Below are 24,730 nucleotides of genomic sequence, written 5' to 3' on the forward strand. Positions count from 1 at the left end.
CAGTCCCCGGAGTGTGATGTTCCCCTTCCTGTGTCCATGAGTTCTCATTGTTCAGTTCCCACCTATGAGTGAGAACATGCGGTGTTTGGTTTTTTGTCCTTGAGATAGTTTACTATCCACCATTATTTATTTATTTGTTTATTTATTTATGGAGTTTTGCTGTTTTCCCCAGGCTGGAGACCAATGGTGCAATTTCAGCTCACTGCAACCTCCACCTGCTAGGTTCAAGTAATTCTCCTGCCTCAGCCTCCTGAGTAGCTGGGATTAGAGGTGCCCACCACCACGCCCAGCTAATTTTTTTTTCATATTTTTAGTAGAGAAGGGGTTTCACCATGTTGCCCAGGCTGATCTTGAACTCCTGACCTCAGGTTATCCACCCTTCCTCGACCTCCCAAAGTGCTGGGATTATAGGTGTAAGCCACCATGCCTAGGCAAACTGTATATATTCAAATAACCTGTCCTCAAGCTTACTAATTCTTTTCTCTGCTTGATCAATTCTACTCTTAAAATATAATCATGCATTCCTCAGTACACCAATTGCATTTTTCAGCTCCAGAATTTCTGCTTGATTCTTTTTAATCATTTCAGTCTTTTTGTTCACTTGATCACATTAGAATTCTGATTTACTTCTGTGTTATCTTGAATTTATTTGAGTTTCCTCGACAATGTTGAATTCTCTCTCTGAAAGGTCACATATCTCTGTTTCTCCATGATTAGTCCCTGGTGCCTTATTTGTTTCATTTAGTGAGGTCATGTCTTCCTGAATTGTTTTGATGCTAGTAGATTTTGTTGTTGTTGTTTCTGGGCGTTTAAGAGTTAGGTATTCATTGCATTCTTTATTATCAGTGCTTATTTGTACTCATCCTTCGTGAGAAGGCTTTCCAGATATTCAAAGTACTTGGATGTTGTGATCTGAGTTGTGTCTACTTTAGGGGGCACCCCAAGTCCACTAAGTCTGTGGTTCTTGCAGACTCATAGAAGTACTGCCTTCATGGTTCTGAATAAGATCCAAAATTTTCTGGATTACCAGGCAGAGACTCTTGTTCTCTTTCCTTACTCTCTTCCAAACAAACAAAGTATCTCTATCTCTGTTCGGAGCACGTATAGCTGGGGATCAAGTGGCAAAAGCACCCCTGGGGCCACCACCACTATGACTGTGTTGCATCAGACCTGAAGCTAACACAGCACTGACTCTTGCACAAGACCTGCTGTAAACACTCCCTGCCTACTGCCTATCTTCACTCTTGGCCCTGGGGTTCTACAATCAGCCTGTGTCAAAGCCATCCAGGCCTGTGTTCTTCCCTTTAGGGTGACAAGGTCCCTCATGTCCCAGGTGGGTCCAGAGGTGCTGTCCAGGAGTCAGGGACTAGAGTAAAAACCCTTAGAAGTCTACTTATTGTTCTGTTGTACTATGGCTGAGCTGGCACTCAAACCATAAGGTGCAGTTCTTCCCACTCTTCATTCTTGTTTCCAAAGGCGGAGAAGACTTACCCCATAATCTCTACCACCACAGACCACAGTGAATACTACGAGAATACCACCAATGTTCCCTTAAAGCCCAAGGGCTCTTAAGGCAGCCTGTGGTAAATGCTGCCTTGCCTGGAAATCACCCTTCAGAGAAATGGGCTCCTTTCTGAATCAGGGCAGGACTAGAAATGCTATCCTACAGTCAATTTATGGAAGTGGGGACTCCAAGAGTCCACCTGGTGCTCTACTTCCCTGTGGCCATGTTAGCAACTAAGGTGCCAAAGTCCTATTTACTTTACACTCCACTTTTCTCAAGAAGATGAAGTTTTGCTCTGTAGTCATCAGAGCTGGTTATGTGCTGAGTATCACCTGAAGCCAGCAAGTCTCAGAGGCTCACCCAAGACCCTCAACATAGTACCTGGGTATTGTGGCTGGTTATGCAGGGCCCAAGCAGTCTTCAGCTAGCAGGTGATGAATGCTGCCAGGACTGGTCCTTTTTTTTTTTGGTCAATATTATTACTATCATTATTTATTATTATTATTATACTTTAAGTTTTAGGGTACATGTGCACAACGTGCAGGTTTGTTACATACGTATACATTTGCCATGTTGGTATGCTGCACCCATTAACTCATCATTTAGCATTAGGTATATCTACTAATGCTGTCCCTCCCCCCTCCCCCCACCCCACAACAGTCCCAGGTGTGTGATGTTCCCCTTCCTGTGGCCATGAGTTCTCATTGTTCAATTCCCACCTATGAGTGAGAACATGCGGTGTTTGGTTTTTTGTCCTTGGGATACTTTACTGAGAATGATGTTTTCCAGTTTCATCCATGTCCCTACAAAGGACATGAACTCATCATTTTATGGCTGGATAGTATTCCATGGTGTATATGTGCCACATTTTCTTAATCCAGTCTATCATTGATGGACATTTGGGTTGGTTCCAAGTCTTTGCTATTGTGAGTAGTGCCGCAATAAACATACAGGTGCATGTGTCTTTATAGCAGCATGATTTATAATCCTTTCAGTATATACCCAGTAATGGGACGGCTGGGTCAAATGGTGTTTCTAGTTCTAGATCCCTGAACAATCGCCACACTGTCTTCCACAATGGTTGAACTAGTTTACAGTCCCACCAACAGTGTAAAAGTGTTCCTATTTCTCCACATCCTCTCCAGCACCTGTTGTTTCCTGACTTTTTAATGATCTCCATTCTAACTGGTGTGAGATGGTATCTCATTGTGGTTTTGATTTGCATTTCTCTGATGGCCAGTGATGATGAACATTTTTGCATGTGTTTTTGGCTGCATAAATGTCTTCTTTTGAGAAATGTCTGTTCATATCCTTCACCCACTTTTTGATGGGGTTGTTTTTTTCTTGTAAATTTGTTTGAGTTCATTGTAGATTCTGGATATTAGCCATTTGTCAGATGAGTAGATTGCAAAAATTTTCTCCCATTCTGTAGGTTGCCTGTTCACTCTGATGGTAGTTTCTTTTGCTGTGCAGAAGCTCTTTAGTTTAATTAGATCCCATTTGTCAATTTTGGCTTTTGTTGCCATTGCTTTTGGTGTTTTAGACACGAAGTCCTTGACCATGCCTATGTCCTGAATAGTATTGCCTAGGTTTTCCTCTAGGGTTTTTATGGTTTTCGGTCTAACATGTAAGTCTTTAATCCATCTTGAATTAATTTTTGTATAATGTGTAAGGAAGGGATCCAGTTTCAGCTTTCTACATATGGCTAGCCAGTTTTCCCAGCACCATTTATTAAATAGGGAATCCTTTCCCCATTTCTTTTTTTTTGTCAGGTTTGTCAAAGATCAGAGGGTTGTAGATATGCAGCATTATTTCTGAAGGCTCTGTTCTGTTCCATTGGTCTATATCTCTGTTTTGGTACCAGTACCATGCTGTTTTGGTTACTGTAGCCTTGTAATATAGTTTGAAGTCAGATAGCGTGATGCCTCCAGCTTTGTTCTTTTGGCTTAGGATTGACTTCAAGGCAGAGTGTTTTCTTCTGGACCAGTGGGTGTCTAGAAATATTTTCTGGGAGATAGATCTTAAAACGGAATCGTCATGACTCTGAAAGTTTCCCTATCCTAGTGTGGCTGACCTGGTATCTTAGATGCAAAATGTAGTCATCCTCACTCTTCCCTCTCCTCTTCTGAAGTGGAAGAAAGAAATCTATTTTGGAGCCTCAAGTTGTGCAGTCTGTGGTTAGGGATGGGGTGATACCAGCACTACCTTAGCTGCTCCAGCTGGTGTCTCACTATGTCACATGACCCCAGTCCACTGTCTTGGCCTAGTTCAGCACTAGAATTTGCCTAAGAGTTGCAGTTCTTATGGATTACACTGCCTTTCAAATTTACATTGGAGACACAGAGTTCTGTAGCCCCCTGTGGCAAGATTTGCAGGCACTCATGTTCAAACCACCAGAATCAGTGATTCCCCTCTTGCTAGGACTGCTTTAAATGCTTCCTCTGTAGGCAAATCTCAGCTGAGTGTGGTTGACTTTCTTTTCTGCTCTAACACAATAGCACTGAGCTTTATGCCTCACAATTGTTGCGTTCTCTCCTGCAGGGCCCAGAGATGCTTTCTGCATTACTGTGCTGCTCATGGGCAGGGGGGTGGAGGAGGGGTGATATCAGCAATTCAAGATTATTTTTCCTATCTCTTCAGTGACTCTTTCAGTAATATGAGGTTAAAAGTAGGTGCTATGAATGCTTACCTGATTTTTGGTTCTTATGATGTGTTTGTTTTTTTTTTCCTTTTTTTTTTTTCTGTGTAAATAGTTGTTAAATTGGTGTCCTTGCAGGGGGTACGATCATCCACAGAACATTTTATTCCATCACCTTGCTGTGCTTCCTGTCTTGTTTTTCTTGTTCCTTGAGGTGCATCATTAGATTTTTTACTTTAAATCATCTACTTTTCTATGTATGCACTTACTACTATATACTTTCCTCTAAGCAGTACTTTTTCTGTATCTCATATGTTCAGGTATTCTGCTTCAATTTTCGTTTGTTTCAAGAAATGTTTTGATTTATTTCTCAATTCTTTTATTAATCTAATTATTGTTCAGCATCATACTGTTTAATTTCTATGTATTTGTGTAATTTTTCATGTTTCTCTTGTTTTGAATTTCTGCTTTTATTCCATTGTGATCTGTGAAGATACTGAATATGACTTCAATTTTTAAAAATTTTTCAATATTTGTTTTGTGTTCTAACATATAGCCTGTCCTGAAGAATATTCCATGTGCTGAGGAGGAGAATGTTTATTCTGTAACTGTAGGATTAACTGTTCCATAAATGTCTGTTAGGTCTGTTTGGTTTAATGTGTAATTAAAATCCAATGTTTCTTTGTTAATGTTATGTCTGTTCATTTTTTGTCTAATTTTTCTTTCTTAATATGTCTAATGTTGAGTGTGGAGTGTTGAAGTGTGAAACTATTATTAAATTGTAGTCTATTGCTCCCTTTAAATCTAATAGAATTTGGTTTATATATCTGGGTGCTTCAGTTTTGGGTGCATATATGTTTATAATTGTTATATCCTCTTGATGAACTAGTCCCTTCGTCACTATGTAATGATCTTCTTTGTCTCTTGTTACAGTTTTTGACTTAATATCTGTTTTATCTAAGTGTAGGTACTTCTGCTCATTTTTGCATGGAATATGTTTTTACATTTTTTTTCCTTTCAATCTGTACTTCTTTATGGGAGAGTTGAGTTTCTTGTAGGCAGCCTATGGTTAAGTGATTTAAAAAATATTTCAGTGAGTCTATATCTTTTAAGTGGAAACTATAAGCCATTTACATTCAAGTTACTTTAGATATGTGAAAGCATATTCCTGTCACTTTATTAAATAATTGTTTGCTGCTTTGAATATTTTCTGTTCTTTTCTTTCTCTCTTGTTGTTTATCATTGTGGTTTGGTGGTTTTCTCTAGTGGTAACATTTGAGTCTTTTTTGTTTGTGTATTTTCACTACCTGTGTTTTTTTATATTTCCATAATAGTAGATAAGGTTCTTTCACATCTGGTTGTAGGACTCCTTCAAGAATTTCTTGTAGGTCCAGTCTAGTGGCTATGAATTTCCTCAGCTTTTGCTTGTCTGAGAAAGACTATTTCTCCTTCATTTAGGAAGAATAGTTTTGCTGGATATAGTATCTTTGACTGGCAGGTTTTTTTTTCTTTCAGCACTTTGAATACATCATTCCATTCTGTCCTGTTTCGTAAGGTGTCTACTAAGAAATCCACTGTTATTCTAATGCAGGTGACTTTATAGATGAATAGATGCTCTTTTCTTGCTGCTTTTAGAATTCTCTTTTTATCTTTGACTTTTGAATATTATATGGTGTATAGAAGACCCTTTTGCATTGTATCTATTTGGGGATCTCTGAGACTCCTGTATCTGGATGTCTACATGTCTTGCTAGACTTTGGAAATTTTCATCTTTTAGTTTTTTTGTTAAATAAGTTTTCTGGTTTTGTTCTATTTTCATCTATTAATTTTCATTTTGCCTTTCAGGACTCTAGAAATTTGAATATTTGTTCACTTTATGATGTCCCATATGTCACAGAGGCTTTGATGCTTTTTTTATACTTTAACTTCTGGGATACATGAACAGGATGTCTCTGTTTGCAGATGACATGATTGTATATTTAGAAAACCCCATCATCTCAGCCCAAAATCTCCTTAAGCTGATAAGCAACTTCAGCAAAGTCTCAGAATACAAAATCAATGTTCAAAAATCACAAGCATTCCTATAAACCAATAATAGACAAATGGAGAGCAAAATCATGAGTGAACTCCCATTTACAATTGCTACAAAGAGAATGAAATACCTGGGAATCTAACTTACAAGGGATGTGAAGGACCTCTTCAAAGAGAACTACAAACCACTGCTCAAGGAAATAAGAGAGGACACCAAAAAAATGGAAAAGCATTCCATGCTCATGGATAGGAAGAATCAATATCATGAAAATGGCCATACTGCCACAATTAATATACAGATTCAGTGCTATCCCCATCAGACTACCATTGACTTTCTTCACAGAATTAGGAAAAAAATACTTTAAATTTCATATGGAACCAAAAGAGAGCATGCATAGCAAAGACAATTCTAATCAAAAAGAATAAAGCTGGAGGCATTGCACTACCTGACTTCAAACTATACTACAAGGCTACTGTAACCAAAACAGCATGGTACTGGTACCAAAACAGAGATATAGACCAATGGAACAGAACAGAGGCATCAGAAATAACGCCACACATCTACAACCATCTGATCTTTGACAAACCTGACAAAAACAAAAAATGGGGAAATAATTTCCTATTTAATAAATGTTGTTTGGAAAACTAGCTAGCCATATGCTGAAAACTGAAACTGGAACCCTTCCTTATACCTTATACAAAATTAACTCAAGATGAACTAAAGACTTAAATGTAAAACCTAAAACTGTAAAAACCCTAGAGGAAAACCTAAGCAATACCATTCAGGACATAGGCATGGGCAAAGACTTCATGACTAAGACACCAAAAGCAATGGCAACAAAAGCCAAAATTGACAAATGGGATCTAATTAAACTAAAGAACTTCTACACAGCAAAAGAAACTGTCATCAGATTGAACAGGCAACCTACAGAATGGGAGAACATTTTTGCAATCTCTCCATCTGACAAAGGGCTAGTATCTAGAATCTACAAAGAACTTAAACAAATTTACAAGAAAAAAATCTCTCAGCATTTGTTTGTCTGTAAAGGATTTTATTTCTCCTTCACTTATGAAGCTTAGTTTGGCTGGATAGGAAATTCTGGGTTGAAAATTCTTTTCTTTAAGAATGTTGAATATTGGCCTCCACTCTCTTCTGGCTTGTAGGGTTTCTGCTGAGAGATCAGCTGTTAGTCTGATGGGCTTCCCTTTGTGGGTAACCCGACCTTTCTCTCTGGCTGCCCTTAATATTTTTTCCTTCATTTCAACTTTGGTGAATCTGACAATTATGTGTCTTGGAGTTGCTCTTCTCGAGGAGTGTCTTTGTGGCATTCTCTGTATTTTCTGAATTTGAATGTTGGCCTGCCTTGCTACATTGGGGAAGTTCTCCTGGATAATATCCTGCAGAGTGTTTTCCAACTTGGTTCCATTCTCCTCATCACTTTCAGGTACACCAATCAGACATAGATTTGGTCTTTTCACATAGTCCCATATTTCTTGGAGGTTTTGTTCGTTTCTTTTTATTCTTTTTTCTCTAAACTTCTCTTTTCAGTTCATTTCATTCATTTCATCTCCCATCGCTGAAACCCCTTCTTCCAGTTCATCACATCAGCTCCTGAGGCTTGTGCATTCATCACGTAGTTCTCATGCCATGGTTTTCAGCTCCATGAGGTCCTTTAAAGACTTCTCTGCATTGGTTATTCTAGTTATCCATTCGTCTAATTTTCTTTTAAAGTTTTTAACTTCTTTGCCATTGGTTCAAACTTCCTCCTTTAGCCAGGAGTAGTTTGATCTTCTGAAGCCTTCTCTCAACTCATCAAAGTAATTCTCCATCCAGCTTTGTTCCTGGTGAGGAGCTGCATTGCTTTGGAGGAGGACAGGTGCTCTGATTTTTCGTTTCCGGTTTTTCTGCTCTGTTTTTTCCCCATCTTTGTGGTTTTATCTACCTTTGGTCTTTGATGATGGTGATGTACAGATGGAATTTTGTGTGGATGTCCTTTCTGTCTGTTAGTTTTCCTTCTACCAGTCAGGACCCTCAGCTGCAGGTCTGTTGGAGTTTGCTGGAATTTTTATACTTCTTTGAGTAGTATGCATATTTTAACAGTATTAATTCTTCAAATTCATAAACATGGGATATCTTTCCATTTTTCAGTGTTTTCTTCAATTTCTTGCATCAGTATTTCTTAGTTTTCCTTGTAGAGATCTTATGTTTATGTCATTAATACATAGATATTTTATATTTGTAGCTATTGTAAGTGAGATTATTTTTGGTTTCTTTTCCAGATTTTTCACTGTTGGCATATAAAAATGCTACTGATTATTGTGTGTTGATTTTATATTTTGAAAATTTACTAAATTTGTTTGTTTATCCTAAAATTTTTTGGTGGAGTCATTAAGTTTCTCCAAATATAAGATTATATCATCCACAACATGAATAATTTGAATTCTTCCTTTTCAATTTAATTATCCTTTATTTCTTTTTCTTGTTTAATTGCACAAGTGAGGTCTACCAGTACTATATTGAATAACAGTAGTGAAAATGGGCATCCTTGCTATTTTCTCAATCTTAGAAGGAAGGTGTTCAATTGTTTCACCATTCAGTATGATACTAGCTCTGTGCCTGTCATACTTGGCTTTTATTATGTTAAGGTAAGTTCCCTCTATACCTTGCTTTTTGAGGGATGTTATTATAAATGAATGTTGAATTTTATGAAATGACTTTTCAGCATGAGTTGAAATAATCATATATTTTTTCCCTTTATTCTTCTGATATGATGTATCACCTTAATTTATTTGTGTATGTTGAACCATCCTTGCTTCCCAGGGATAAATCCCACTTGATAATGATGAATAATCTTTTTAAGATGTTTTTGAAACAGATTTTCTTGTATTTTCTAAAGGATTTTTGCATCTATATCTATCAGTTATATTGGCTTATAGTTTTTTTTTTTTATGTGTCTTTGTCTGGTTTGGTATCACAGTAATACTGGCCATAGAGAATGAACTTGGAAGTGTTCCTTTATTTTCTATGTTTCAGAATAATTTGAGTAGAATTGGTATTAGTTTAAAAGTTTTGAAAAATTCAGCAGGCCAGGCACGGTGGCTCACATCTGTAATCCTAACACTTTGCGGGGCTGAGGCGGGAGGATCATGAGTTAAAGAGATCAAAACCATGCTGGCAAACATGATGAAACCCCATCTGTACCAAAAATACAAAAATTAGCTGGGTGTGGTGGCATACAACTGTAGTCTCAGCTACTCGAGTGGCCGACTCAGGGGAATCACTTGAACCTGGGATGCAGAGGTTGCAGTGAGCGGAGATCATGCTACTGCACTCCAGCCTGGTGACAGAGCAAGACTCCATCTAAAAAAATAATCAGCAGCAAAACCATCAGGTTCCAGGATTTTATTTCCTCAGAGCCTTTATATTATGGCTTTAATATTATTACTTGTTACTTCTCTGTTCAGGTTTTGGATTTTTTTCTTTGTTCAATTTTGTAGGTTGTATATTTCTAGGAAGTTGTCCATATCTTCTAGATTTTTGAATGTATTGACGTATAGTTGATCATAATAGCCAATAATGATCCTTTGGATTTTTGCAATACCTGTTGTAATGTCTGCTTTTTCATTTTGGTTTTATTTATTTTGGTTTTCTCTCTTTTTTTCTTAGTCTGGCTAAAAGTTTGTCAATTTTATTTGCCTTTTTAAAAACCCAACTTTTTATTTTATTGCTCTTTTTAATTGTTTTCTGTATTTTAAATTTATTTCTGCTCTGATCCTTAGAATTTCTTTTATTCCGCTAATGTTATGTTAAGATTGATTTTTCTGTTCTAGTGTATTAGATGCATTATTGGGACTGCTGGCAATATGTCCAAATAAAAACGGCACCAGTCTGCATCTCCCAGTGATATTGATGAAAAAGGCAGGTGATTTCTGCATTTCCAACTGTGGTATGCAGTTCATTTCACTGGGAATGGTTGCACAGTGGGTACAGCCCATGGAAGGTAAGCCAAAGCAGGGTGGGACGTTGCCTTACTCGGGAAATGCAAGTAGTGGGGAATTTTCTCCCCTACCCAAGGGAAGCCATTAAGGAATGAGCCTGAGGAACAGTGCATTCCAGCCAGGATACTGCATTTTTCACATGGTCTTCGCAACCCACAAACCAGGAGATTCCCTCCAGAGCCTACCCCACCAAGGCCTTGGGTTTCAAGCACAAAACTGGGTGGTCATTTGCGCAGACACCAAACTAACTGTAAGGGAGTTTTCTTTTTCTTTTTCTTTTCCTTTTTTCATAGTCCAGTGGTGCTTGCAATGCCAATGAAACAGAACCGTTCACTCCCCTGGAAAGGGGGCAGAAGCCAGAGAGCCATGTAGTCTGGCTCAGTGGGTCCCACCCCCACAGAGCCCAGCAAACTAAGATCCACTGCCTTGAAATTCTCGCTGCCAGAGCATCAGCAGTCTGAGATCAACGTGGGACACTCCAGCTTGGTGGCGGGAGGGGCGTCTGCCATTGCTGGGGCTTGAGTAGGCGGTTTTACCATCACAGTGTAAATAAAGCCACTGGGAAGTTTGAACTAGGTGGAGCCCATGGCAGCTCAGCAAGGCCGCTGTGGCCAGACTCTCCAATTTCTCCTCTCTGGGCAGGGCATCTCTGAAAAAGAGGCAACAGCCCAAGTCAGGGACTTACAGATAAAACCCCCATCTCCCTGGGACAGAGCACCTGGAGGAAGGGGCAGCTGTGGGCGCAGCTTCAGCAGACTTAAACATACCTGCCTGACAGCTCTGAAGAGAGCAATGGATCTCCCAGCACAGCATTCAAGCTCTGCTTAGGGTCAGACTGTCTCCTCAAGTGGTTCCCTGAACACCCATGTATCCTGACTGGGAGACACATCCCAGTAGGGGCTGACAGACACGTCATACAGGAGAGCTCTGGCTGGCATCTGGCAGATGCCCCTCTGGGACAAATATTCCAGACAAAAGAACAGGCAGCAATCTTTGCTGTTCTGCAGCCTCCGCTGGTGATACCAGGGAAACAGGGTCTGGAGTAGGGCTCCAGCAAGCTCCAGTAGGCCTGCAGCAGAGGGGACTGACTGTTAGAATGAAAACTAACAAACAGAAAGGAAGAGCACATACACTCAGAGATCCCATCTGAAGGTTATGAACATCAAAGACCAAATGTAGATAAATCCAAAAAGATGGGGAGAAACCAGTGCAAAAAGGCTGAAAATTTCAAAAAACAAAATGCTTCTTCTCCTCCAAAGGATCACAACTTGTCACCAGCAAGGGAACAAAACTGGACAGGGAATGAGTTTGATGAACTGACAGAAGTAGGCTTCAGAAGGTGGGTAATAACAAACTCCTCCGAGCTAAAGAAGTATGTTCTAACCCAATGCACGGAAGCTAAAAACCTTGAAAAAAGGTGAGATGAATTGCTAACTAGAATAATCAGTTTAGAGAAGAACACAAATGACCTGACAGAGCTGAAAAACACAAGAATTTTGTGAAGCATACACAAGTATCAACAGCTGAATCAATCAAGTGGAAGAAAGGATATCAGAGATTGAAGAGCAACTTAATGAAATAATGTGAGAAGACAAGATTAGAGAATAAAGAATAACAAGGAATGAACAAAGCCTCCAAGAAATATGGGACTATGTGTAAAGACCAAACCTACGTTTGATTGGTGTACCTGAAAGTGACGGTGAGAATGGAACAAAGTTGGAAAACACTATGCAGGATATTATCCAGGAGAACTTCCCCAACCTAGCAAGACAGGCCAACATTCAAATTCAGGAAATACAGAAAACAACACAAAGATACTCCTCCAGAAGTGCAACCCCTAGACACATAATAGTCAGATTCACCAAGGCTGAAATGAAGAAAAAATGTTAAGGGCAGCCAGAGAGAAAGGTTGGGTTACTCACAAAGGGAAGCCCATCAGGTTAATGGTGGATGTCACTGCAGAAACCCTACAAGCCAGAAGAGAGTGGCAGCCAATATTCTGCATTCTTAAACAAAGTAATTTTCAACCCAGAATTTTATATACAACCAAACTAAGTTTCATAAACAAAGGAGAAATAAAATTCTTTACAGAGAAGGAAATGCTGAGAGGTTTTGTCACCACCAGGCCTGTCTCACAAGAGTCCCTGAGGGAAGCACTCAACATGGAAAGTAAAATCCAGTACCAGCCACTGCAAAAACAAAACAAATCGTAAAGATCATCAACACTATGAAGAAACTGCATCAACTAATGGGCAAAATAACGAGCTTATATCATAAGGACAGGATCAAATTCACACATAATTATATTCACCTTAAATTTAAATAAGCTAAATTCACCAATAAAAAGTCACAGACTGGCAAATTGGATAAAGAGTCAAAACCCATTGGTGTGCTGTGTTCAGGAGACCCATGTCATGTGCAAAGACAGACATAGGCTCAAAATAAAGGGATGGAAGAATATTTACCAAGCAAATGGAAAGCGAAAAAAAAAAAAAAAAAAAAAAGCAGGAGTTGCAATCCTAATCTCTGATAAAACAGACTGTAAACCAACAAAGATCAAAAGAGAAAGAAGTGCATTATATAATGGTAAAGGGATCAATGCAACAAGAAGAGCTAACTTTCCTAAATATATATACATCCAATAAAGGGGCACCCAGATTCATAAAGCAAGTTCTCAGAGACCTACAAAGAGACTTAGACTCCAGCACAATAATAGTGGGAGATTTCAACACCCCACTGGCAATATTAGAAAGATCAAAGAGACAGAAACTTAACAAGGATATTCAGGACTTGAACTCAGCTCTGGACCAAGCTGACCCAATAGACATTTACAGAACTCTCCACACCAAATAAACAGATTATACATTCTTCTCAGCACCTCATCGCTCTTATTCTAAAATTGACCACATAATTGGAAGTAAAACACTCCTCAGCAAATGCAAAATAACAGAAATAATAACAAACAGCCTCTCAGACCACAGTGTAATCAAATTAGAACTCAGCATTAAGAAACTGAGTGAAAACCACACAACTGCATGAAAACTGAACAACCTGCTCCTGAATGACTACTGGGTAAATATTGAAATGAAAGCAGAAATAAAGATGGTCTTTCAAACCAATGAGAACAAAGACCCAATGCACCAGAATCTCTGGGACACATTTAAAGCACAGTGTAAAGGGAATTTTTTTTATAAGACAGATTTTTTAAAATTATACTTTAAGTTCCAGGGTACATGTGCACAACATGCAGGTTTGATACATAGGTATACATGTGCCATGTTGGTGTGCTGCACCCATTAACTTGTCATTTACATTAGGTATTTCTCCTAATGCTATCCCTCCCACAGGCTCCCAACCCCTGACAGGCCCTGGTGTGTGATGTTTCCCGTCATGTGTCCAGGTGTTCTCATTGTTCAATTCCCACCTATGAATGAGAACATGAGGTGTTTGGTTTTCTAATCTTGTGATAGTTGGCTGACAAATGATGGTTTCCAGATTCATCCATGTACCTGCAAAGGACGTGAACTTATCCTTTTTATGGCTGCATAGAATTCCATGGTGTATATGTGCCACATTTCCTTAATCCAGTCTATCATTGATGGACATTTGGGTTTGTTCCAAGTCTTTGCTATTGTGAATAGTGCCACAATAAACATACATATGCATATGTCTTCATAGTAGCATGATTTATAATCCTTTGGGTATATACCCAGTAATGGGATTGCAGGGTCAAATGGTATTTCAAGTTCTAGATCTTTGAGAAATTGCCACACTGTCTTCCACAGTGGTTGAAATAGTTTACACTCCCACCAACAGTGTAAAAGCATTCTTATATCTCCACATCATCTCCAGCATCTGTTGTTTCCTGACTTTTTAATTATCACCATTCTAACTAGCATGAGATGGTATCTCATTCTGGCTTTGATTTGCATTTCTCAGAGGACCAGTGATGATGAGCATTTTTTCATGTGTCTGTTGGCTGCATAAATGTCATCTTTTGAGAAGTGTCTGTTCATATCCTTTGCCCACTTATGTTTTTTTTTTCTTGTAAATTTATTTGCATTCTTTGTAGATTCTGGATGTTAGCCCTTTGTCAGATGGGTAGATTGAGAAAATGTTCTCCCATTCTGTAGGTTGCCTGTTCACTCTGATGGTAGTTTCTTTTGAAGTACAGAAGTGCTTTAGTTTAATTAGATCCCATTTGTCAATTTTGGCTTTGGTTGCCATTGCTTTTGGCTTTGGTTGCCATTGCTTTTGGCTTTTTAGTCATGAAGTTTTGCCTATACCTATGTACTGAATGGTATTGCCTAAGTTTTTTTCTAGGGTTTTTGTGGTTTTAGGTCTCACATTTCAGTCTTCAATCCACCTTGAATTAATTTTTGTATAAGGTGTAAGGAGGAAACCCAGTTTCAGCTTTCTACATATGGCTAGCCAGTTTTCCCAGCATGATGTATTAAATAGGGAATCCTTTTCCCCCTTGCTTGTTTTTGTCAGGTTTCCAAAGATCAGATGGTTGTAGATGTGTGGTGTTATTTCTGAGGTCTCTCTTCCATTCCATTGGTCTATATATTTGTTGAGATACCAATATCATGCTGTTTTGGTTCCTGTAGCCTTGTAGTATAGTTTGAAGTCAAGTAGAGTGATGCCTCCAGCTTTGATATTTTTGCTTAGGATTTTCTTTCCAATGTAGGCTCTTTTTTGGTTACATATGAACTTTAAAGTAGATTTTTCCAATTCTGTGAAGAAAGTCATTGGTAGCTTGATGGGGATGGCATTGAATCTCTAAATTACCCTGGACAGTATGGCCATTTTCATAATATTGATTCTTCTTATCCATGAGCCTGGAATGTTCTTCCATTTGTTTGTGTCTCTTTTATTTTTTTGAGCAGTGGTTTGTGGTTCACCTTGAAGAGTTTCTTCACTTCCCTTGTAAATTGGATTCCTAGGTATTTTATTCTCTCTGTAGCAATTGTGAATGGAAACTCACTCATGATTTAGCTCTCTGTTGTCTGTTATTGGTGTATAGGAATCATTGTGATTTTTGCCCATTGATTTTGTATCCTGAGACTTTGTTGAATTCGCTTCTCAGCTTAAGGAGAGTTTTGGCTGAGATGATGAGGTTTTCTAAATATACGATCATGTCCTCTGAAAACAGGGACAATTTGACTTCCTCTTTTCCTAATTGAATACCCTTTATTTCTTTCTCTTGCCTGATTGCCGTGGCCAGAACTTCCAACACTTTGCTGAATAGCAGTGGTGACAGAGGCCATCCCTGTCTTGTGCCGGTTTTCAAAGGGAATGCCTCCAGTTTTTACCCATTCAGAATGATATTGGCTGTGGGTTTGTAATAAATAGCTCTTATTATTTTGAGATACATTCCATCAATACCTAGTTTATTGAGAGTTTTTAGCATAAACAGCTGTTGAGTTTTATCCAAGGCCTTTTCTGCATCTACTGAGATAATCATGTGTTTTTTGCTGTTGGTCCTGTTTATGTGTTGGATTATGTTTATTGATTTGCATGTGCTGAAGCAGCCTTGTTTCCCAGGGATGAAGCCGACTTGACCTTGGTGGATAAGATTTTGATGTGCTGCTGGATTCAGTTTGCCAGTATTCTATTGAGGATTTTCCCATCGACGTTCATCAGGGATATTGGTCTAAAATTCTCTTTTTTAGTTGTGTCTTTGCCAGGCTTTGGTATCAGGATGATGCTGGCCTCATAAAATGAGTTAAGGAGGATTCCTTCTTTTTCTATTGATTTGAATAATTTCAGAAGGAATGGTACCAGCACATCTTTGTATCTCTGATAGAATTTGGCTGTGAATCCGTCTGGTCCTGGGCTTTTTTTGGTTGGTAGGCTATTAATTATTGCCTCAATTTCAGAGCCGGTTATTGGTCTACTCAGCAATTCAACTTCTTCCTGGTGTAGTCTTTGGATGGTATATGTGTCCAGGAATTTATCCATTTCTCCTAGATTTTCTAGTTTATTTGTGTTGAGATGTTTATAGTATTCTCTGATGGTAGTTTGCATTTCTGTGGGATTGGTGGTGATATCTCCTTTATCATTTTTTTGTGTCTATTTGATTCTTCTTTTTATGACAAAAACCACATGATTATCTCAATAGATGCAGAAAAGGCCTTTGATAAAATTCAACAGCCCTTCATGCTAAAAACTCTCAATAAAGTAGGCATTGATGGAACATATCTCAAAATAATAAGTGGCATTTATGGCAAACCCACAGCCAATATTATACTGAATGTGCAAAAGCTGGAAGCATTCCCTTTGAAAACTAGCACAAGACAAGGATGCCCTCTCTCTCCACTCCTATTCTACATAGTACTGGAATTTTCTGGCCAGGGCAATCAGGCAAGGATGAAAGAAATAAAGGGTATTCGAATATGAAAAAGGAAGTCAAATTGTTTCTCTTTGCAGATGACATGATTGTATATTTAGAAAACCTCATCGTCTCAGTCCAAAATTTCCTTAAGCTGATAAGAAACTTCGGCAAAGTCTCAGGATACAAAATCAATGTACAAAAATCACAAGCATTCTTATACACCAATAACAGACAGAGAGCCAAATCATGAGTGAACTTCCATTCACAATTGCTATTAAAAGAACAAAATACCTAGGAATAGAACTTACAATGGAAGTGAAGGATCTCTTCATAAAGAACTACAAACCACTGCTCAAGGAAATAAGAGAGGACACAAACAAATGGAAAACATTTCATGCTCATAGATAGGAAGAATCAATATCTTGAAAATGGCCATACTGCCCAAGGTAATTTATAAATTCAATGCTATCCCATCAAGCTACCATTGACTTCTTCACAGAATTTGAAAAAAAACTATTTTAAATTTCATATGGAACTAAAAAAGAGCTTGCATAGCCAAGACAATTCTAAGCACAAAGAACAATGCTGGAGGCATCACACTACCTGACCTCAAACTATATTACAAAGATACTGTAACCAAAACAGCATGGTACTTGTACTGAAGCAGATATATAGAACAATGGAACAGAACACAGACCTCAGAAGTAACACCACACATCTACAACAATCTGATCTTTGACAAACCTGACAAAAACAAGCAAGGGGGAAATGATTCACTATTTAATAAGTGGTGTTATGAAAACTTTGCAGCCATATGCAGAAAACTGAAACTGGAACCCTTCCTTATACCTTATACAAAAGTTAACACAAGACGGATTAAAGACTTAAACATAAGACCTAAATCCATAAAAATCCTAGAAGAAAACGTAGGCAATACCATTCAGGACATAGGCATGGGCAAAAACTTCATGACTAAAACACCAAAAACAATGGCAACAAAAACCAAAATTGACAAATGGAGTCTAATTAAGCTTACGAGCTCCTGCACAGCAAAAGAAACTTTCATCAGAGTGTACAGGCAACCTGCAGAATGGGAGAAAAATTTTGCAATCTATCCATTTGACAAGGTGCTAATATCCAGAATGTACAAAGAACTTAAACAAATTTATGAGAAAAAATAAACAAAACAAACAGCCCCCTCAAAAATTGGGCAAAGGATATAAAAAGACACTTTTGAAAAGACATTTATGCAGCCAACAAATGTATACAAAAATGCTCATCATCACTTGTCATTAGAGAAATGCAAATCAAAACCACAATGAGATACCATCTCTCACCACTTAGAATGGCTATCATTAAAAAGTCAGGAAACAACAGATGCTGAAGAGGATGTAGAGAAATAGGAATGTAATTTACACTCTTGGTGGGAGTGTAAATTAGTTCAACCATTTTGGAAGACATTGTGAGGATTCTTCAAGGATATAGAACTCGAAATAGCATCTGACCCTGCAATCCCATTAGTGGGTGTATACCCCAAGGATTATAATTCATTATCTGATAAAGACACATGCACACGTATGTTTACTGCAGCACCATTCACAATAGCAAAGACTTGGAACGAACCCAAATGTCCCTCAATGATAGACTGGATTAAGAAAATGTGGCACATATACACCATGGAATGCCATGCAGCCATAAAAAAGGATGAGTTCATGTCCCTTGCAGGGACACGGATGAAGCTGGAAACCATCATTCTCAACAAACTAACACAGGATCAGAAAACCAAACACTGCATGTGCTCACTCATAATTGGGAGTTGAACAACGAGAACACATGGACACAGGGAGGGAACATCACACACTGGAGCCTGTCATTGGGTGAGGAATTAGGGGAGGGATAGCATTAGGAGAAATACCTAATGTAAGTGACGGGTTGATGGGTGCAGCAAACCACCATGGTACGTGTATACCTGTGTAACTGCACGTTCTGCACAGGTACCCCAGAACTTAAAGTATAATAAAAAAAAGATGCATTATTATGTTGTTTGATAAATGTATTTTTTGAAATAGGCACTTACAGCTATAAGCTTTCCTCTCAATACTGCTTTCTCTGTTTCCCTTAGTATGCTGTATTTTCATTATCATTTGCTTCAAGAAATCTTTAAATTTTCTTCTAGTTTCTTCATTAAGAAGAATATATGTCATTCAGGAACATACTGTTTAATTTCTATGTGTTTTTTTAGTTTCTAAAATTCCTATTGTTTTGTATTTCTAATTTTATACTATTGTGGTCAGAGAAGATGCTTGATATTATTTCATCTTTTTAAAATGTTTTGAGACTTTTCTGTGACTTAAAATAGGGTCTATCCTTGAGAATAAGCTATGTGCTGCTGAGCAAAAGTATATGTAATTTGCAACTGTTGGACAAAATATTCTGTAAATTTTTGTTAGGTCCATTTCATTTATAGTAGAAATTAAGTCCAATGTTTCTTTGTTGATTTTCTATCAGCAAGATGTGTCCGGTGCTGACAAGGGGGTGTAAAATCACCAGCCATTTTTTATTGGAGCCTTTGTCTCTCTTTAGCTATAATAATATTTGCTTTACATATCTCTGTTTTCTGGTGTTAGGTGCACATGTGTATACAATTTTTATATTCTCTTGCTGATTGACATCTTTATCTTTATATAGTAACCTTCCTTGTCTCTTCTTTCATTTTTCATATTAAAATCTATTTTGGCTCTTACAACTATAGCTATTCCTGTTCTTTCTTGTTTTTATTGATAGGAAATTTTTTTTGCATCCGTTTATTTTCAGTTGATGTCTTTTTTTTTTAGCATCACATTCTAATCTGTCATTTTTAATTCCTTTCTTTTTTGGCACCGTAACTTTTTTTAAACTCTTTTCTCTTTTTTAAATTTTATTATTATTATACTTTAAGTTTTAGGGTACATGTGCACAACGTGCAGGTTTTTTACATGTGTATACATGTGCCATGTTGGTGTGCTGCACCCATTAACTCATCATTTAGCATTAGGTATATCTCCTAATGCTATCCCTCCCCACTCCCCCCACCACATAACAGTCCCCGGTGTGTGATGTTCCCCTTCCTGTGTCCATGTGTTCTCATTGTTCAGCAGACAAATGCAAATCAAAACCACAATGAGATACCATCTCACACCAGTTAGAATGGCCATCATTAAAAGGTCAGGAAACAACAGGTGCTGGAGAGGATGTGGAGAAATAGGAACACTTTTACATTGTTGGTGGGACCGTAAACTAGTTCAACCATTGTGGAAGTCAGTGTGGCAATTCCTCAGGGATCTAGAACTAGAAATACCATTTGACCCAGCCATCCCATTATTGGGTATATACCCAAAGGATTATAAATCATGCTGCTATAAAGACACATGCACACGTATGTTTATTGTGGCACTATTCACAATAGCAAAAATTTGGAACGAACCCAAATGTCCAACAATGATAGACTGGATTAAGAAAATGTGGCACAGATACACCATGGAATACTATGCAGCCATAAAAAATGATGAGTTCATGTCCTTTGTAGGGACATGGATGAAGCTGGAAACCATCATTCTCAGCAAACTATTGCAAGGACAAAAAACCAAACACTGCATGTTCTCACTCACAGTTGATGTCTTTATAGATCAAGTGCATTTCTTGTAGGCAACAGATTATTGTATTTCATTTTTGTTAATTTATTTAGCCAGCCTATGCCTTTAGATTAGATAGTTTACTTCATTTACATTCATTGTTATTATTAATAAGAAACTACTCCTGCCATTTTGTTACCTGTTTTCTTGTTGTTTTGTCACCTTGCTTTTCTCCTTTTTATCCTTGCTTTCTTCTTTCTAGTAAAGGTAATTTTTTCTGATGTTATAATTTAATTTTTTGCTTTTTTTTTTATCCATTGCATGTTTTTTGATTTGAGGTTACCATGAGACTTGCAAGTACTATCGTATAACCATATATTTTAAGCTTTTAGCAACACTGGTTGCATCAACAAACAAGCAAAAATAAAATGTATAAAAATGCAACACATTAAAAATATTCCCCCACTTTTTCGTTTCTATTCATACTTTATTGTACTGTTTATGCCTTCAAAAGTTGTTGTAGTTATTATTTTTAATTTTTAATTTTATTCATTATTTAGTCTTTCTACTTAAGGTAAGAGTAGTTTATGAACCACAGTTAGTGTTATAATGTTTTTCTTTGTGCTAACTATTATCCAGTGAATTTTATACCTTCAGATGATCTTTTATTGCTCATTAACATCTTTTTCTTTTTTATTTACATACTTCCCTTAGAATTTCTTGTAGTCTGGGGTTGATGGGATCCCTCAGGTTTTTTCTGTCTGGGAAAGTCTATTTCTCCTTTATGTTTGAAGGATATTGTATCGGTCCATTTTCACATTGCTATAAAGATACTACTTGAGACAGGTTAATTTATAACAAAAAGAGGTTTAATTGACTCACAGTTTCACATGACTGGGGAGGCCTCAGGAAACTTAGAATTATGGCAGAAGGTAAAGGGGAAGCAAAGACCTTTTTTCATATGGTGGCAGGAGAGAGAAGTGCAAGCATGGGAAATGCAGGATGCTTATAAAACCATCAGATCTTGTGAGAACTCACTCACTATCATGAGAACAACACAGAGCAAACTGTACCCATGATCCCATCACCTCCAACCAGGTCTCTTTCTCAACATTTGGGGATTACAATTCAAGGTGAGATTTGGGTGGGGACACAAAGTCTAACAGTATCATTCTGCCTCTGGCCCCTCCCGAATCTCATGTCCATTTCACACTTCAAAACCAATCATGCCTTCCCAACAGTACACCAAAATCTTAATTCATTCCAGCATTAACCCAAAAGTCCAAGTCTAAAGTCTCATCTGAGACAAGGCAAGTCTTTCCTACCTAGGAGCTTGCAAAATCAAAAGCAAGTTAGTTACTTTCAAGATACAATGGGGATAGAGGGATGACATAAATGCTCCCATTCCAAATGGGAGACACTGGCGAAAACAAAGAGGCTACAGAATGCACGCAACTCCAAAATCCAATGGGTCAGTCATTAAATCTTAAAGCTCCAGAATAATCTGCTATGACTTCATGTCTCACACCCAGGTAACACTGACACAAGAGGATGGCCCCCACGGCCTTGGGCAGCTCTGTTCCTGTGGCTTTGGAGGGTATAGCCCCCTTCCCTGGCTGCTTTCACAGCTGGCATTGTCTGTGGCTTTTCTAGGTGCATGGTGCAAACTATCAGTGGATATACCATTATGGGGTCTGGAGAATGGTTACCCTCTTCTCACAGATCCACTAGGTCCTGCCCTAATGCAGACTCGGTGTGGGGCCCCCAATCTCACATTTCCCCTTTGCACTGCCCTAGCAGAAGTTCTTCATGAAGGCTCTGCCCGTGAAGCACACCTCTGCCTGGACATTCAGGCATTTCCATCCATCCTCTGAAATCTAGGTAGAGATTCCCAAACCTCAATCCTTGACTTTTGTGCACCCCCACAGGAACAACACCACATGGAAGCTGCCAAGGCTTGGGACTTGCACCCTCTGAAGCAATGGCCTGAGTTGGAGTGGCTTGAAGGGCATGAAGTCCCAAGGCTGCACACAGCAGGGTCCCCTGAACCCAGCCCATGAAACCAATTTTCCCTCCTAGGTCTCTGGGTCTGTGATGGGAGGGGCTGCTGTGAAGATCTCTGACATGCTCTGGAGACATTTTTTTCATTGTCTTGGCATTAACATTCGGCTCTTTGTTACTTATGCAAATTTCTGCAGCTAGCTTAAATTTTACCCAAGAAAATGGGTTCTTCTTTTTTTTTTATCACATTATCAGGCTGCAAATTTTCCAGTTTCATGCTCTGCTTCATTTATAAACATAAGTTCCAATTTCAAACCATCTCTTTTTGAGCATATGTATGTGAATGCTTTCGGAATAATCCAGGTCATGTCTTGAATACTTTGCAGCATAGAAATTTCTTCTGCCAGATACCCTAAATCATCCCTCTCACGTTCAAATTTCCACAGATCTCTAGTGCAAGAGTAAAATGCCACCAGTCATTTTTCTTAAACATAGCATGAGTGACCTTTACTCTAGTTCTCAATAAGTTTCTCATCTCCATATGAGACCACCTCAGCCTGGACTTCATTGTTCACATCACTATCAGCATTTTGGTCAAAACCATTCAACAAGTCTCTAGGAAGCTCCAAACCTTCTCACATCTCCCTGTCTTCTTCTGAGCTCTCTAAGCTGTTCTGGACTCTGTCTGTTACCCAGTTCCAAAGTCTCTTCCACATTTTCAAGTATCTTAATGGCAGTACGCCACTCTCTGTTGCGCCAATTTACGGTTTTAGTCTGTTTTCACACTGCTATAAATATATTACCTGAGACTGTGTAATTTACAAAGAAAAGAGGCTTAATAGACTCACAGTTCTGCATGACTGGGGAGGACTCAGAAATGTTACAATTATGGTGGAAGGTGAAGGGGGAGCAAGGACCTTTTTCACAAGGTGGCAGGAGAGAGAAATACAAGCAGGGGAGATTCCAGATGCTTATAAAACCATCAGATTTCCTGAGAACTCACCCATTATCATGAGAACAGCATGGGGGAAACTGCCTCCATGATCCAATCACCTACCACCAGGTCTCTCTCTCAACACTTGTGGATTACAATTCAAGATGAGATTTGGGTGAGGACACAAAGCCTACCATATCAGATATTATCACTAGATATACTATTCTCAGGTAAAAATTATTTTTTTCAGCACTTTAAATATGTCCTGCCAGTGTTTCCTAACCTGTAACTTTTCCACTGAGAAGTCTGTTGTCAAATGTATTTAACCTCCATTGTATGTTATTGTTTATTGCATTTTGCTGCTTTTAAAATCTTTTCCTTATTCTTGACCTTTAGGAGTTCAATTATTAAATGCCTTGAGGTAGACTTTTTTTATTTTATTTTATTATTATTATACTTTAAGTTTTAGGGTACATGTGCACAATGTGCAGGTTTGTTACGTATGTATACATGTGCCATGTTGGTGTCTTTTTGTGTTAAATCTACTTGGTGTTCTATAACCTTATACTTGGATGTTTATATCTTTATTAAGACTTGGGACATTCTCTGTTGTTATTCCTTTAACTAAATTTTTCTCTCTCTATGGTATCTTTAAGTCCAATAAGATTTGTCCTTTTCAGGCTATTTTCTAGATTCTGTAGGAATGCTTCATTTTTTTAATTGTATTTTTTGTCTTTTCTGACTGTGCATTTTCAAACAGCCTGTCTTTAAGCTCACTAATTCTGTCTTATGCTTGATCAATTCCACTATTATGAGACTCTTATGCATTCTTTCTATATGTGAGTAGCCTATTTCAACCCTAGGATTTCTGCTTGATTAATTATTTCATTTTCTTTGTTAAATTTATCTGATATAATTCTGAATTTCTTCTCTGTTACCTTAAAATTCTTTGCATTTTCTCAACAGAGCAATTTTTAGTTTTCTTTCTGAAAAGTCACATACCTCTCTTTCTCCAGGATTGGTATCTTCTTTCTTATTCAGTTCATTTTGTAAGGTCATGTTTTCACGGATGTTTATAATATTTGGGGATATTTATTTTCTTCTGGATATTGAAGAGAGATGTTTATCTTAATCTGTCCATTCTGGGATTGCTTATACTCATTTTTCTTGGAAAGGCTTTCCAGGTATTCAGAATGACTTGGATGTTGTGATCTTAGCTTTAGTTAAATTAGGAGACACTCCAAGCACACTAACACTGTGGTTCTTGCAGACTTGTAGAGGTACCACCTTGGTGGTCTTGGATGAGTTCTGGAAGTGTTCTATGGATTACCAGGCAGAGACTTGTTCTCTTTTCTTTCTTCCAAACAAATGGAGTCTCTCTCTTTATACTGAGCTACTTGGAGCTGGGGATGCTAAATGCAATAAAGTCCAATAACACAAGTGGCCTTGTGGCCACCACACTAGGACTGTTCTATCAGACCTGAATCCAGAACAGCACTGGGTCACACCCAAGGTCCTCTTTGATCGCTATTGAGCTACTGCCTATGTCTGCTCAAGGTCCTGGGGCTGTACAATCAGCAGGTGGTAAAACCAGCCAAGTTTGTTTTTCCCTTCAGGGCAGCAAGTTCTCTCAGGCTCCAAGTGAGTCTAGAGATACCATCTGGGAGCCAGAGAT

Source organism: Nomascus leucogenys, chromosome X, assembly GCF_006542625.1.
Source record: "Nomascus leucogenys isolate Asia chromosome X, Asia_NLE_v1, whole genome shotgun sequence".
NCBI lineage: Eukaryota > Metazoa > Chordata > Mammalia > Primates > Hylobatidae > Nomascus > Nomascus leucogenys.